The sequence below is a fragment of the Oryzias latipes genome, chromosome 7 (genome assembly GCF_002234675.1).
Source record: "Oryzias latipes chromosome 7, ASM223467v1".
Lineage (NCBI taxonomy): Eukaryota > Metazoa > Chordata > Actinopteri > Beloniformes > Adrianichthyidae > Oryzias > Oryzias latipes.
In genome coordinates this window covers 10,414,502-10,431,744 of record NC_019865.2, presented here as the reverse complement: position 1 = coordinate 10,431,744, position 17,243 = coordinate 10,414,502, and the positions used below count along the sequence as shown (strand labels likewise).

The 17,243-nt window shown below is 38.9% G+C and overlaps 1 protein-coding gene across 7 annotated transcripts in view; it reads left to right on the top strand.

The window, feature by feature from the left end:
* rere (arginine-glutamic acid dipeptide repeats) overlaps window positions 1-17,243 on the top strand; it is a 145,786-nt gene that overhangs the window by 37,252 nt on the left and 91,291 nt on the right. The gene's annotated exons all lie outside the window — the stretch shown is intronic.

Sequence of the window (17,243 nt, the reverse complement as noted above, 5' to 3'; positions counted from 1 at the left end):
ATTGTCAAAGAAGGGGGGAGAGACTGTTTACTTTAACCACTGTAAATGGATCTGAGTGAGCCTTGATGTAGCTTGTCAGATGTTAAATCCACATGGTATGCAGACGTACATGCACAGAACAGGCAAACATTCCAGAGAAGGAAATCAAGCCAAAGGGAAGTGGAGATTTACCAAAACCTCTGCGATATACAAAAATAACCCTGTTGATGCTGCTTTTTTTCTTTCTTTTTTGTCCCTGATGTTGCTTCATCTTTTGAGGAGAAGCCCCAAGTCAGCTTCTGTTTGTTTTCCCCTCTTTGCTGGCTGAGAAGTGACCTCTAGTTTAATGATTGACATAGGATTAATCAACTTGAGTGAGACAACATGCAATGCTGCAGAGAGGTTTGTTGTAATGGTATTGAACTTAGGTTAAGGTTAGGTTTATTTATATCTTAGTGATTCCTTCTTAAACTCTTTAAAGACCCACTCCAATGAAGATGGTGTTTTAACATGCTCTTGTTGCATTTTCTGATGACGGGGGACATATATCAAGAAAATGAGGCTTAAAACTGCATTTCTGAGTATTTATTCATTCAAATTGCTCTGAACCAGGAGCAGATGTAAACTTGCATGTAGTTGTGAAGTAGAAGCAACAACCAACGGACCGAAAGCTCCCTGCTCCACTCCATTCTGATGCATCCACTTGTAGACGACTAGATCCATGGACGCCTTTGTTTTCCTCCTCCGAGCTGGCGTCTGGCTCAGATCTGTGTAACCGGATCGCTCCAAAATTGATTGTTAGGTTGGGGTTGTGAGTGGCTGTAAGCTAATTGGCAAACAGATGGATGATGGAAAGTAGGGGTGGGCTTACTCTGCACCAGCAATTCCACCCACAACTCGGAGGGAAATTTCTAATGACCTACTGCCGCTCTTCAGAAACTGCCCTAGAAAATGACTAATGGCTAAAAACAGCATAATCCTACTTAAAAGACCACGGGGAACGCTTTTACAGCAGATCATAGGATGATTGTCGTGGGACTTTAACACCCGAGGTTTAGCTCTAGTGTTTAGATTCTTTCGAGTACCGTAACTCTTCAATCGTTTACACAATCAATGTAATTCCATCAGATTTTAAAATGGAGAAAAGCAGATATGCAACAATTTACAGTAATTAAATGCTTATTGATGTGAATCAGCTGATTCTGCCGCCTTGCAACACTTGGTTTTTGTAAAGCGTTGCTCATCAGTTCAAAGCCGATACGAAAAGCCGCTTTTCTCTACGTCAGATTCGGCTGATTCTTTGCGTAAACCAGGGGCGTCAAACTCATTTTCACCGAGGGCCACATCAGCATAGCGGCTGTCCTTGAAGGGACAGATATCACCTATACATGTAACTAAATGTAATGAAAAATAAATGTAACTACTCCTTAATGTTAAATAACTCATTATTTATTTACTATAACTTCGTAAAGTAACAATTACTGTAGCATAGAAAACATATGTTTGCTTGTTACTCTAGCATAAATCTTTTTACATTTGATTCTGACAGGTTAGTTTATATTGACAGTATTTAAGTCATAACGTATAGTTGCCCAATCCCATATTTCAAGTCTGATTCCCCTTAGATATGAATACACACCAATTTTTATTTTTAGTCTAAGAAATTAAAAACTTTTATGCTTTATCAAAGGGATATGGGAGAGTAATTTGAATTCCTATTGTTTCATTGCTGATGTACAAAGATACTCAATCTGCTGGTTAAAGTGTGTCTGTGACTCAGATCTCTCTCACGTTGTTTTTGACCTTGTGTTTGATTATAGTTTAGTCATTGAGCTGCTTTATGTACACGTTTGCACTGAACTTTTAGTAAATGTGTTTAAAGCTTTGAACTGAAGTGGCTTGGTTTTACTACATTTCTTCTCTTTTTTTGCATTAAACAACGACCAGAGTGGCAGAAACCTTGGCCAGATTAAACCTGAAAACCTTTCATTAGAATCCCAATCACAGCCTGCCCTGTCACAGGGGGGCATTTGCATAGTTTGTCACTCTAAACGCATTTTGAAATGGCAGCCTGCTCTCCTCCCCAGAGGTTAGGATATCCATTTAGTTTGACTACATGAGAACTGAATGGAGGAGGAAGTGGTCGGCCGTCTTAATGGAGTTGTATACTGGAGCTAGAGTTGTTTTGCTCTGTGGGATTTCTATGGCTACGGACTTCTGAGCATTTTTCAGCGTTTCCTTTCAGCTGGCCGAAAAAGCTTAAATCATTAAAACGCTGCCATGCTGCTGTCAGTTTTGCTGTCTGTATTTGTAGAACTTTTATTCGAGTGTTTGTGGTAAATTAGGGGAGATGTGGAATTTGATCTCGGTCTGCAGTCTGTTGATTCACCACAACAGCATAGTAGCGGCGTGAGTCACTCCATTGCTTCGCATGCTTACCCAGCGACTTGGGTAAGCATGCAGCTCACACACAGGTGTGTGTACGAGTGTCACCTCTGAGGTATCAGAGAGGTGATATCAGGATCAAAGAGGCTGTTTTTGACCCTACCGAGGGAGAGATGCTTCATAGTGTGAGGCTGTAGCAGCTGTCTAGCTGCACAGAAGCAGCTGAATGTTTGACAGGGCATCGGAAAAATGTTTTTTTAATCTGCTGCATGATGGCCCTCACTGGGATTGCACCATGCTGGGTGTCTTCTCTCTCCTCTCCTCCATGTACCAGGATGACAGCAGGAGATGGATGGTAGAAGCACTTTGAATAACAGGTTTTCCTGATATTTCTTTTACCTTTTTAGCTTTGCGATTGACTCTATTAGGAAATCCAAAAACAAACAGCATTGTAGGTCATGCTGGAAGTTGGAATATTGCTTTAATTTTTCTAAATTGTTAGTCTGGAAGATTCAGTCGTACTCCCTTGACGTCACAATGACTAAATTCAGTTGTGATCTCTGAAGCAGATAGAGTGCACTCTACCTAATAATTTAGTTTAACTTCATGTATTTTGTTTACCTTTTAAGGTATTGCTTTAAGTTTCTCTTCCCTTTCAAACCAACTACTCTGTTGGGTCTGCAAAATCCAAACAAAAACTGTATTTTATTGTTTCCAACTGTGAAATACAACATAGAAATGTTCTCGTGGTCTCAAAGAGCATGGATCTTTCTTCCTCTCAGCAATTAGGCCACATTGCGTTAAACACGGGACAATAATCATTGTTGTTATCCATTTAAGTGTATTTTTTGGGTTATTTATCATTTATGTGTAGGCCTGCACAATCAATTGCAAATTTATTGTTATCACAATATCAAACTGTGCAATGCCAATATCACAAAAGTTGGCAAAAATTGCAATAAATGGTTACCTTAAATGTGTTAGAACAATCTTATGGCAGCTTGATGTATTTAACCAATCAAATAAATCCCTTTACGCATTTGACCAATCGATGGAGCCCTTCTTGTTTTACTATTTGTTCATGTATGGCTAGTTATATCGTCATCACAATATTGATCACCATATTGTGCAGCCTACCTATGTGCTGTTTTTAATAGAGCTATGGTAATAAAGTAATTTCCCCTTTGTGGGATCAGTAAAGTTCTGTTCTATTCCATTCCATTCCATTCCAAACCCCATCAGGTCTTGTTGAAACTTCTCCCAGCTTTCTTGTCTGAATGGGAACAAAGTCACGCTAAATGTAATGACCTGTTGTCTTTGCAGATCCTCCATTTGTATCCATTCAGAAGGCATTAGTCTTAGATTTATATTGAGACAAAGCTAGCGCAGCATGGGGGGCCTGGCTCTGCTGATTGGCTGCCGAGGCACGAGGCACTGAAAGTCTCACGGTGTGCTTTGGCTACCTGCTTGTGTATTTTGTGCGCAGATACGGCTGCTCTCTGTAATTAAGGTTAAGTTCAGGAACAAGCGTCCAACGATGAATTGGTATAATTGTGTACAGCCTTAAAGGATCCGAGCCCATCAGGAGACAGTTTCTCACATTTTAAGTGGTATTAAGGGGTGGGGGTGGGGCATCTGGCCTTGTTAATTCAGTGCGTGGTCATAAAGTGGAATGGCGGTCCCCACAGGGACCGCCAGCTCTGAACACTGTCAAATGGAGCCCGTGTGTTCTCTCTTCCCTTTGCACCTCCCTGTTGATTGTATTTTGTTTTATCTGCAGAGATATCTGTGCAATCACAGCATTAAGGATTAATTAGAAACGACGTCTGAGAAAGAAAAAGCAGAAAATTGAATTAGTGCATGGGTTTTGCCCCGGTTTATTTGCTAGTTTTGGATTGCAATTAATTAAAAACCAAAAGGAAAAAAAAAGAAAAAAAACTCAATCAAGATAGATCTAAGATATTGTCATTAAAGTTTATAAATGATAATGCATTTTCACCAGTAAGAGCTACATACATACTGTGCTTTTTATTCCTGTTTTATCAAGCTAACATTTAATGTGTTTAAATGTACCAAATCTTTATTTATGCATAGAATCTGCTGTTAAGTGTGAATTATACATTATCTAATGAATAATTCATCTGTGCCGTTCCTTAATGATTACTTGCCAGGCAGCGAATGGTTTTATTTGTTGATAAATTTGCTCATTGATCTTGCTAGTGTTTAACCAAGCTTGTAGAAATAATGTGTCCATTTTGCTCATTTAATTTTTTCCTCTCAGTTCTCTATTCTTTGAAGGGAAAAACAAAGGACAAGATCGATTTGACGGACACTTTTAGTATAAAAACAAAAAAAAAAAAAACACTTTCACATGCTTGTAAACCTTAAACAATCAGCTTTAAGTAAGAAGATTTTCTATTTCCTCAGGATATGTCACTCAGGTTTTTTTTCTCGCAGGCTGACATATTTGTCGATCAATCTTAACCCTCCCAGCAGTTTCATAACAGACTCAATGTGTCTTTAGTGTGTCTTGAATCTGTCGGTTCGGGTGGTAAATTAGACCGAGATGAAGCCTTAAAAACAGCTTGTTTTGAACAAAGGTTATCGGCACATTCGCTTTATGAAGCTCTGGGTCTAACGTGTCTCTGACTCTGCAGATATTTTTCTTGTCCACACAATGACAAAATATTGACTTATTGCAGCTCAGTCATTTGATTAGTTGTGTTGGTGATTCTGCTTTTCATCTGTCACCCCGGCAACATAAATGGAAAAACACTGCAACAGTCTCTTTGTGCCATGTAATGACAGACTGGAGCATCGTAGGTGATCACATCTGGAAAAAGGCTTTCTTAGCCAGAACTAATGGTTTGTGTCATCTAGAGGGTGTTTGTTGTTGCGCTCTTGTCAGTTAGTTTTCAGAATAAAAAAACATTTCTTTTTTTCCAGTGTTAACATGATGTCCTCCAACATTTCCGCTTGGATTTTGTTCGTTAACCAAGTGCGATTGTTTTTTTTTATTTTTTATATTTATAGGTTGTGTTAAAGGGGCATCATTTTTTTTACCTGTAACAGCAGCTGCTATGTGGAAGTCGGGTCACAACAAGAGCATCCTTACATGTAATCCAGCAGAATTCATCAGTGCCCTTGTTCCTCCAAAAAATTAATGAGAAAGACAGTAGAGGCTGCCCCAGGCTGCATGTAGTCAGATGATCTCTCTGAACCGGCAAATCATTCCTGCTTTTTATGCTAAAAAGACAGGCTAATGACTATTCTTGATGTGTGTCAGTGCTTTAACTCGGCTAGCGTTAATTCACAGAAAGATCTAATAGGCTTGATTGTCAGGCTGAGCTGAGGCAATCAGTGGGTGGCTTGTGTTGGAGGGATAGGGGGTGTAATTGTTTTTTTTTTTTTTTTGCTGGTGGTTATTCTCCCTGGAAGGGATGAATGCACAATTCCAAATATGCAAACATAAAATGGATTTGATCAGTTGGAATCTGGCGGTTGTCTATGTGATCAGACCGGACCAGCGATCACCTGAGCAGCCCCACATGGTTTTAAACTTTTGTCTCTATTTGAAACTCTCTTTGGCATTTAGCTCTTTGGTAAATTGTCATATTGACTGTTAAATTATAATTGAACACACATGCACTGACATGCACAAACTCCCAGGTTTGTCCAAATTTACTCACTTTTCCCTGACCTCCTAAATACTAAATAGTGCAGACTATCTAGTGCCCTAGATTTTAATGCATTTCCACTGTTCCAGTTCCCAGTTTTATATAAATGGATAAAACATGAAAAGAAAACTTGAAGCATGATGTATAAGAATCGGCAAGCGGATGCCATTTACCTGGTTTTAAGTGGTCAAATAAAAAAAATACAACTTTTGGGAAGGGAAATTGAGACATTGGAACAAAAAATGTCAATATGAACAAGTTAAATGAAGATTTGGACAAACTTTTTTTTTATCTACTGTGTTTTGCATTTTCTTTATTTGTTTTACAGGTCTGCTCTGTCCTATAGCGTTCATCAAATCTACAAGTATGTGACTGAGAAAGAAAGCACTGCACTTTAAAACTGTTATTTTAATGGAAGAAAACTTTATTAGAAAAGTATGTGACTCTTGTTGGTCCATGCTGTCAAATTGTACGGCAAAAAAAAAATGGCATTGGCAGTTTACATTTGTCCACACTGGGTAACAGGAGCCAGCCAAGGACATTTCAATCGGCGCATCCCAACTGTTGGATTCCTTCTAGAGTGTAATTGTTGTTTTCCTAACCTGTGGCTTTTCAGCTGTGCAACTCAAAACCATGAGTGAAACCATGTGTGGGCAACTGTAGATCGTTAAAAAAATCATTAACTATGACAATGCACAGTAAAACAAAGAAAAGGCAGAGTAAAAATAAAAGGATAAAGGCTGTAATTACACTTGCTTGAGTGTGATAGTTGGACGTGCTGGATTACGATGAACAATAAAAGCAACACACAACATGAAATGAAAGCAGTTGCATTTTGCATGAAACTGTTGTCATGCTTAGGTGCTTTATTCTCACACGTGTTTGTTTTGAAAGGCTCTTATTGTCAGGCTGTAGCGCCAGAACAGACTGAACTTCTACACCTTTTAAAGATACAGGCTCCCATGATCAGCTCTAATGATTATCAACTTAAGACCCACCAGGAAGCAGTCCAGTTTGCAAACACCCAGTTATTGGGGTTGGTGCTTGAGTCGGTACTGGGGCATGACTGGACATCTGTCTCTTAGTAACTGTAACGCCCGCAATCCCTCCCACAGACTGTCGGCTTTGGCACTCAGGCAGTACGCTGGTTGCTGTGGTACAACCCGACCACTCGCAACAGTGACTTATCTCACAATCATAACAAATAACAGCCTAGCATAAAAGAGAGAAAGCAAGAGAGCACACAACAGCAGAAAGACTGGAAGAGCCCTGTGCCATCATAACTCCACTACAAAATACGGGCCTTTGTTCTGAGATTGTTGGAGAGGACATCATAGCGAGCCAGCAGTGCTTCTTGTTGTCCTCAAACACACTCACTCTCACTCAGCTGTCGGTAAAGGAGATCCTCTGTCTGATAGAGCTTCAGAGAAAGGTAGTCCTCTGGGATGGCTGTTCAGGGATTTCTACTGTTTTTTTCATGTCCTGATTAAAGGAGCACTTGTGGATAATCCCTTTTTATTTATTTATTTTTGTTGTTGTTGAAAAAATCTCTTTGTTGTGGCATTGCTATTGCCGTCTAAGGTAGGAGAAAAGTCTCCGATTCTAATTTTTAAATGGTTATCACCTTGATATCCGCCACTCGGCTAAGGTAAATATTTAATGACAGAGTGGCTGAAATAGAGCTGTTACAGACTGCTGGTGAGAAATTGAGCTGCTATTTAGAGCCCCCTGTGTTCCATAAAGACATGGCGTTGGTAGAGAGCCCAAGGTTATTAGTGTGGTATGAGAGAAGTGTGTGTTTGTGGTGTCTCCGTGGGATTCTGAAGAGTTCTCACTCTTTTCTTGCCGCAGTGATACAAAAGAGAATTTGCACTCAGTCTGTTATTGAGCATTTGCTCATGAATCCTTGATGTATTTTGTGTCTGCGATGTGGCACTGCACTTAATGCACTGCAGCAGTAGTGTTGACAGCACTTTATTTGAACATTTTCTAAAAGAGAAAGCACTTGCGTGTGTGTTTCCTTGTACTTTATTAATTTTGCTTCATTTGATTGAGAGTTCAGCCTCGTTCCAATGCTACCAAGCTGATTGCAAAGGCTGGCGTGAGCTGTGGCTACAATAACGTTAATGCAGAGTAAAGACAGACATTAAACATTGAGCCTGAGGTTAATAGATTTCATTTTAAATTAATGTTGTTGTTAGCTTTTGAGCCTGAACTGTGAAGTGAAGCCTGCTCATACTGCTCAGCACGTTTAAATATTCATCCAGATTCATCCTGTTTACTCATTACATGATGGCTGTAGTGAAAGCAATTACTTTTTAGCTTTCAAGTACCTCGCTTTTGGTCACACCACGTCTCTTATTAATTTCAGCGACGCTCCCAAGATCCCAAGGCTTCCAATCAGTCCGGTGAATGACATGCACTAACACGGTGCGGCTCTGTGTAGGGAATAGGTGGGTAAACACAGCAGAGTCCTTGAAGCACTTCCCATTGCCGCGATTGGATTACCAGCTGCCTTTGCAGGCCTCATCACCACAAATGAGTGCCAAGATCAATGAAGCTCTTAAAGCAGAACCATTTGATCACAAATAGCCTCAGTAATGTTGATGAGAGATCATTATCAGATTATGATTATAACTTTTTTTTTTTTACACTAAACAAAAATGTAATTAAGTCACCCTTCCCCCCTGTCAAACAGCTACACACGTTGGGCTTCAGATATCAATGAGTCTTCCTGTATTCATTATTGAGTTGTTGGGTTGGTCTGCAGACATGAGGTGTAGAGATGGAAGTGGTGAACTGCTGTGTAAAGTGATCTTGCCAGTTTTGCTGAGTGTAGCAGGAAGGCTGGCTTTTCTTCAGCCGAGGCACCGGCATCATAAATAAGCTAAAAGGCCTGTTTTTAGAGATGAGCCAGCGAACAGAGAGAAAGAAGAACATATTGACCCCGGTGTTCTTAAAAACTGAAAGGCAAAATTGATTGCCCCTTGTTTCCTGTTAATTTTTTTCTGAAGCTAATAAAGCAGGGTGGGGGTTGGGCACATTATGAAAATGTATTATTCATTGCATTTTTTTCTTCTTCCCTCCCCTTGATCAGCCACGCTCCCACCTTTCGTGGTTGTTTAAGAAGCAGCCGGGGGTGTCGGTTGCATGCAGCAGGGAAAGATGTCCCCTCAGCTTTTAAAGGAGGGGACAGGGTGAAGGACGACATTTGCCCAAGTGATATACGAGCAGAGACAGCAATATATGTAAGGAACTGCTGAAAGAAAGATGGGTCAAGGCGCGTTACACTGAGAACATTATTGGTTGAAAACACAGTCGGAACATGTTTGTTCAGCAGCGCTAACGTTTTTTTTTATTCATAGAAGTGGCTGTGAATGCTATTAAGCTTCAGATTTTAGACCAGGGTTGTTTTTTCACCTCTATCACCCAGAGCCGCTCCGGCATATACTGTACTTGCATATGCATGTTTTGTGCTTCTATAATGAGCCTTTTTGTGTGACCATAATAATGTATCAACCAGCAACCAGACTTTTCATTAGCAAATATGTGCAATATCATTACCTGAACTAGGGTTGTAGGGAAAAATTTGATCCGGTGAAATATCACGATATTTCATTTGTTGATTTTTGTTTAAAACACTATCAGGAGAATATTTATTTATTTAGTAATGGTTATCCTTCACTGTCTGACTCTCGTTTTCCACATAAACACCCACCACTAGTTGGCAGCACCGTCCACTGAGCCTCTTTGAGCAGCTCTACACCGCACAAAACAAGATCTCAACGAGAAGCAGCTTGTTTTGTTGTTAAAAGACATGCAGTACTTGGTTTTTACTTGCGATGCGTACCGAACCCAAACTCTGTGCCATGTTGCCGCCAGTATCTTATGAAATCGCGGATTGCGGTGCTTTCGCGCTCAGATAAGAATGAGTGAAGCAGTGCAGCGGCGCAGCCGCTCATGCACGGAGCATCAGCCAAAATGCTGTCGGCAAAGCGGGCCAAAGTTCTGTGGAAACTCTCAGCAATAGATTCTAGTTCAGTGAGCTGATGAGTCAGAGTGATGTGTACAACGCTCTGAAGAAAGGCCAATGTCGTGACGATGAGCGGTGAAATACGTGTTTACTTCCGCGAATGAGAAAGTGGAACTATTGTACAGACTGTCATGTAAATAAAGCATCTTATCCACAATAAAGCGCTCTCCTTCACCTTGTCATGCTGCCTCATCACACTTTATTGTTTCTGGAAAGAATTAGTTTTTCCCCTTTATTTTTGAAGCACAGTTCAGGCTCCTAAACCGTTTAAAAACTACATGAGAAGCTATATTTAGATATGTTCAAAATAAACAGCACTTTATTTCCTCAATCATAGTTATAGAACATTGTTGGTTAAGGCACATTCATTTGATTTGTTTTTCCTATAATTAAAAATATGTTGATGTGGAAATCAGACAATGTTGACTATTCTCTTTAAGAACAAATGTATTTTAAGTTACCAAAATAAAAGCATTAGGAATTTGTTTAGGTAAGTGTTCAGTGCGTAATGTTTTGATCATTAAATATAATACAATTTTCAATTTTATTACAATGAAAGATGTATTAATATTCAAGTAGTTTATTTCTTTATTGTATTAATATTCAGTTAGAGTTTTTTCTAAGTAGTACTCTTAGGAAAAAAAGTGTTTCAGTACAATATCACAATACGTATCGTATCGCCAATACACTCCCCTAACCTGAACTGATATACCTAACTGAGATAACAGAGCACAACTCCTTTGCCCTAAAATGCAAAATAAATACAAATCTCTCTTTTTAGAATAAAAAAATGTTTTTTTCTTTTTTCTTTAGACTTGTTTGTGTTTCTAAAATACACATGTTTGAAACATTTCTGCTGATGTGGAAACTCTGGCCGTGCAGTGTGGTCTTGCACTGTAAGGGATTTCTTTATAGTCGAGGCGCATTTTAACACTGCAATTATTTTAAGACGAGCCCTTCGAGCTCTGGAGAGCCTGAAGGAAGGACTCTGAGACCTGGATGTGACTGCAGCCTCGTGTCTGACGGGTTTAATACTAACAAGTCTGCATAGATGGATGAAAAAAGTAATTTAGTAAAGAGAAGTACCTTTTCATGTGCTTACAGATATTTTTACAGGAGGTCTACAAGTTTGCCACCTTTTTAATTTTCACCAAACAAAAGCCAGCTGTGCTTATCAGGATTTTTTTTCTTAAATACATAGTAACAATGAAAGCTACTGGGAGAATTTCATAGATTTGCACTTTACTAGTTCAAAAATCAATGCAGAAAACTCAAATAGAATTATTTATTAGAAAGCACTTTAAATGGAATTCAACTTAAAAAGAGAATAAGTGAAGCCTTTGGTGACATACTGAACAAAGATAGGACTCCAACAAGATAGTATTTTGTTCCATTTCATTAGTATTTGTATCTGAAAGTCCTTTACTCGCTCTAAAGTTAAAGGGAGTACTTGAACAATCTGAAGTGAAAGCCCCTGTTCAAATATTTATGTTCAAATATTTATTACTGAAAATACACAATACTACTTTTTTTCAAAGCCTTTTAGTACATTTCTGTAATACTGGGTTCTCAATACTTTGACCTTTTGGGTCAGGTCATGTGCATACAATGAAACCATTGTTTTTTATCTCTGAAATTATTTTTTCTCTTCAAGTACAACCCACTTTAAGAGAAGAAATATCTTTATTTCAAGATGAGCAGGAGGCGTAACAAACAGTTAAGGGACGGCTCTTACTTGTGCTGCTCTGGACTTTTCTTTGTTTTCAGATGAATGCAGCCAGACATAGTCAATCTGCATAACTCCACATATTTTCTTTTAGTTCTAATATTTGAAGGTATGTAAAAACTGTTGAATTCTGGATAATTTACAGTGCAAATGCTTTTTTTCTTTTGGATGTTCTGATCTTTTGAAGACCAAAGATTTTCACCTTTGTTGAGTCAATTTGTTAAGATGTTAGAACTTTGTTGAAGTGATCATGTTTTTTCCCTTTTGGAGAGCGGTGGATTTAAGTGTGAAAGTACACTGACAAGTGTTGCATTTGTAAAAGTCAAGTTTATTTTCATTGTCATTAATGGCCTCTTGACAAGAGGGAAGTCGATGAGACTGCCATGGTCAAAGCCTAACATTAACATTCCAAGAATGTCTGAGGCTTATGTGCGGCAGTGCAGACAGCTCTTTTCCTCCCGTGTTTTGAGGAAGACGACCAGACTGCAGGCACTCTGAGCTCTGTGGCTGCCCGGCCGTGTTTTTAACTGCTTCATAAACTAGTTAAAAATGTGAAAGAACTGTAAAGAACGGGTGGATTGAATGTTGCTGGGTTTGCTGGAGTTATAACACGCCGCCAGTTAAAGATCAAGTTTTTGTTTCACACATGAGTTAATCTGCAGATTGTGTACACTCTTCAAAACTCATCCTCCATTCCCCAAATTTTCCACAACACTAATGTTGTGCAGCAGCAGTGTGCTGTCAGCATTTCTGTAAAATACTCACCATGTTTCTATTTAGGCGGGGATGGAAGTGCTAGCTTCATAGTCGAAGCAGTAAACCATGCAGATCAGATGACTTGAGTCTTTAAAATTAATTGTGTGTATTTGTAGGCTGCCCATGTGCGTTTGTGGCAGGGTGCAGTGAAATGCCACCGCTGTAAGAGGCCTGCTCCCTGGCACTGCATGTTTTATGAGCAGTTCTCAGAGGATACTGGAGCTCTGAGTTCAGATCCTGCTTGTTCCAGCAGCGTTTTCACTCTTTTTTTTTAACAGTTTCTGAAGTTTAAGAAGCCGACCATTCATAAAAGTATCAAAGACCTAGGACTATTGTCTGCATCATTGGTTGATTCATTCCATTATTCTTGTTTTAAATAAGCTTAAACCACCGAACTGAGTAACAAAACAGAGAATTACAAAATTATTTTATTCTACTCGGGGCTAGATCTTGTTTACAATTGGTACAAACTGGTGTTTGTTTTCCTTCTTCTCCCCTTTTAATGTCTGGATAGGAAATACGTTAGTAATCTGACAGTAAAATGCCTCAAATCCATAATAAAACAGTAATTTGGTTTATTTGTTTACATTTTTTAAATGCGCCTGGAAAAAAAAATAGGAAAACCTTCATTAAATTCCTCTGACTTTTCTTCCAGGTCCAGATTCTTTTGTCCAAATTGTGATTCTAAACCTGAAAAATATATTAGTTTTGGGACTAAAATGAGACTTATTCATGAATTTGCAGTTTGACAGGAGTCAAACCTTAAGAGTGAACATGCTTCTTTAAACTGACAGGTCTGTCAGTTTACTGTTGCTGTAATTGAGGCGATTAACTCATACATTTAAGCTTTCACTCTTGCGTTTTTACACTAAACAGGAGTGACTCAAAATAACTTAAAGACCCACTTGATGAAAATGATGTTTTTAACATGTTTTTGTTGCATTTTTCTGATTATAGAGGACCTATGTTCAGAAAATTAAGCTCAAAATGTCTATTTTTTAGTGTTTGTTTATTCAAATCACTGTGAATAAGGAGCAGATGAAAAAATGCTGTTTGAAAGAAAATGTATTTATTATGATGAGAATATGCTGGTTGGCCACAAACGCCCTTCTCCAGGCTCTTAGCATTTGGGAGGGGGGGCAGGGTTGATCCTCGCCAACGGTCCCGCCCGCAACTAAGAGGTGAAATATTGCTGCTGTGCAGTAACTATCCTAGAAAACAACACAGGTATTTTATTTATTTTTTAAATTTCGGCTAAGAATCTGCAAAATCATACGTAAAAGACCACTGGGAACATTTTTAAAACGGCTCAAAAGATGATCGGAGTGGGTATTTAGCTAATTTAAAAATGTTACAGGATTTTAAACTCATTTAGTCCGCCTGTTGAAGCGGATGGATGGATGGATAGATGGATGGATGGGCACACAGAAACAGGAGAACTGGGATTCCAGGATGGTTGGAAGTGGTAGACAATTTATTGCACAGATATTAAAATCTAAAGTTTTTTTTATCGGAGGAATGGATCTAAATGAGTGTTTTTCCTCTCCCCTTTTAAGTCTTCTTACAGCGTCTTTCTGTTTGATAAATGTCATGTAACTCAGTCTGCACACGCTGCCAGAGCTCTGTTCTGTTTGATGGAAGGTAAATGTTTTGAAACGCACTTGAAACAGATGTGCTCTGGAACAAACCAGGCTTCAGTCTGTCCCCCGTTGAATATTTACACCTCTTCTGACCTGAGCTTTACCTCAGTCAATTTGCATTTCAGCAGCATAACACACTCACAATAACATTTTTCTCTCCCTTACCAGCAGTGAGGAATACAAGAAACCCTTTAGAGCGTTAGACTTTATTCATGCTCTTTGAAAAAGAAATGAGAAAAAAGCTGCTCAAGGTTTTCACAGACACGGCCACATTCAGAAAGAGCTCACCATTACCTCATGTCCTCCTGCCTCAGTTGTTTGTTACCACAATTCCACGCACAATTTAATTGCTTAATCTACTACAGATGAGCACGAGCGCTTTATTGGACTGCTGCGTTTTCCAGATTGACTCGGATGGAGAACGGATCAGCCTATTGACCAAAATATGTCAGACTTCCCTTCAGTTGGTGGAGATATTGTCATTTTCAGATCATCAGGCATTCAGCTTTTCCATTTGACCTTCCATGTTGCATATTTAATGGAAAAAAACACAGAGGGGGTTAAATCATTATTATATATGTTATCTAAATATTTATTATGTACCCGTTACTTGATGCAAATAAGATTCATACTGTTTTGCTTTATACATGCTATTTCTGTTGTTAGTGGATGACTGTTAAGATTGAACAGGTCAGTTTTAGTCGAGCTGAACAGAAGGAATAATTTACTTGGCAACTGCATGATTAAACTGTGTTACTTCAACTTCTGGCTCTGCTGGAGGTTTTTGAGGTGTAAGAGGAAATTCCTTTTCTTTTACTGCTTTTTTTGTTGCAGTGCAGTATAATGAACTAAGTATTGATTAAACTTAACTAATAAAAGCTGGATTTTAGTGAAATTCCCTGCTGACTATCATGTTTACATGCGTTCTAATACCAATAGTCGTAGTGCAGAGTGACATTTCGGTTCAGATCCTTTAAAGAAAGTCTCATTCCAAAGAAAATGAAGGGTGACACATCCCTGAGGGTTGGTATTAAGCCGCTGTGCCTCTATATAAGCAGTCAATGCTTGTGAAACAGCAGTGAGTTTTGCTTCAACAATAAAGAAGATGTGACAAACTCTGAAATTCTGGGGCTTTTGGATTGATCTGGTGTTAAGCTGGGGGAGAAAGCCATTTGAAGCCCCTTAAGAAGACCCAACCAACAATAGTATGGAACAATAATCCTGAACTTCTGCTGCACAATAGTGTCCACTTGCTGTTCAGAGGCAAAGTAGATAACAGCATTTTACATGTATAAAAAAAAAAAAAAGAAATCTACGCCAATGTTATGTTTATAATAAATAGTCAATAATGAATTAAAAATGCCACGTTTCATTTGGCTTTCTTGTTTTTTTTTTAATTCAAGTAAATCTGCTGCAGCAGGAGGGACACAGGGTGTATTTTATTTTGAAAGGAACCTGTAGGCGCTGTTTAAGGTAGAAGTGGGTAAATTACTTCTATATAGAAAAAAATACTGTTATAATTCAATTATTTAAAAGCTGTATTTTATAAAGGAAGGCCTAATGGACACAAAAACACAAAGTGTCTTTTTCTAAACTACCGGTATATATCAAAAGGGGCATTGTGGATCCTGCTGGGCTTTTTCAGTAACAAACTGGACCAAATAGCGTTTTGGATTTTAAGCTTGCAGGCCCCTGGTTTAAACAGTCTATATTATATGAGGTGCTTTTTAAATGTGTAGTTTGATGACAGTTGTTCAGAGAAGTCTTTTAAATGTTTTTGAGTCGTACAAAGAAACTGTGTTTTCATGGTTTTATCTCTGTACGGTGATTAACATCTTCAATAATTTCACATGAAAATCTGTTATTGTAAAGCACTGATTCATTCCAGGATGTCTAAATAAACGCCAGACACCCCCCCCCCCCCCATCAATACTGTCTACCGCCGGATGTCCACTAAAAATAGACATTTTGTGAAAACGGCTCCAGCCGTGTGGTTATCATCAGTGCATGGAAAAACAAGTGGAGCTGACAAGTGACTTTGCTCTGTGTACTCGAACAGAAAGGGCCTCTGAGAATAGAGCACGCTACAATCGCACCAGGTAAAACAAAGCAGGCAGGGTTCAGAGACCACAGAGAATCCCTCATGAAGTGGCCTACCCTTGCCTCCAGCTGAGCCTTTCATTCTGCTGTTGTTTCTGGAGAGCTTGGATGGCAGCTTAGATTAGAGCACTTTGAGTAATGGATTGGATCTGACGAAAACCTGCTGCAGCTCCACATCGCCACAGCTCCAATCCTCGCACTGCTGAGGATCTGGCTGCTTTATTCGGATCAGTTGGAGTCGCCTTCATTGTTAATAACCTTGTGTATATATTCATTGTTGTGCTCTAATCTGTATTCATGCGCGTATTCTATTCAATCCCTCTGCAAAGCTAGTACTTAATCCTCGCCAATCACATTTTGCTACTTCATAATTCTCCTATTGAAAATACAATAAATGACTTTAGTGTCTCTGTTATCATAAAAATATGGAAATTGTTTGTTGGAAGGTTCTATTCCTGAATGTACACGTACGTCCTCTGCAGGCTCTTTTAATCAGTCACTAAGATCATTCTTGATCATCCATAAATATAGAATTCATGTTATTTTTGAGGCAGTGGAGATAAAAATAAATAGATTTAATTAAACGTGTGTTTCAAAATACAAATTCTCTTTTGAGTGTGTTGTTTGGAATTAAAGTCTGCTTTTATTATCTGCACAAAATGTTGGTTGAACTAATGTAAATAGTTGTTTGGGTGCTGCTAGTGACTCCGCCCCAGCCTCCTCTTTTATTTCTTCTTACTTTAAGACAGCTGTTATCTTTCAGTGACTCCATGATTGATGCATAGTAGCTTCACGAATCCCCAACCCCCCCTTCACAGCACTATTCCTCGCCCATAGAAGCCACACTTCCCACTAAACACCTTGTTTTCTTGGGTCGTCTGTGTCCCACTTTCCTATTCTCTCCCCACAAATGCCAAAAAAATTCTTAAATATTTTATTTTCCCCGC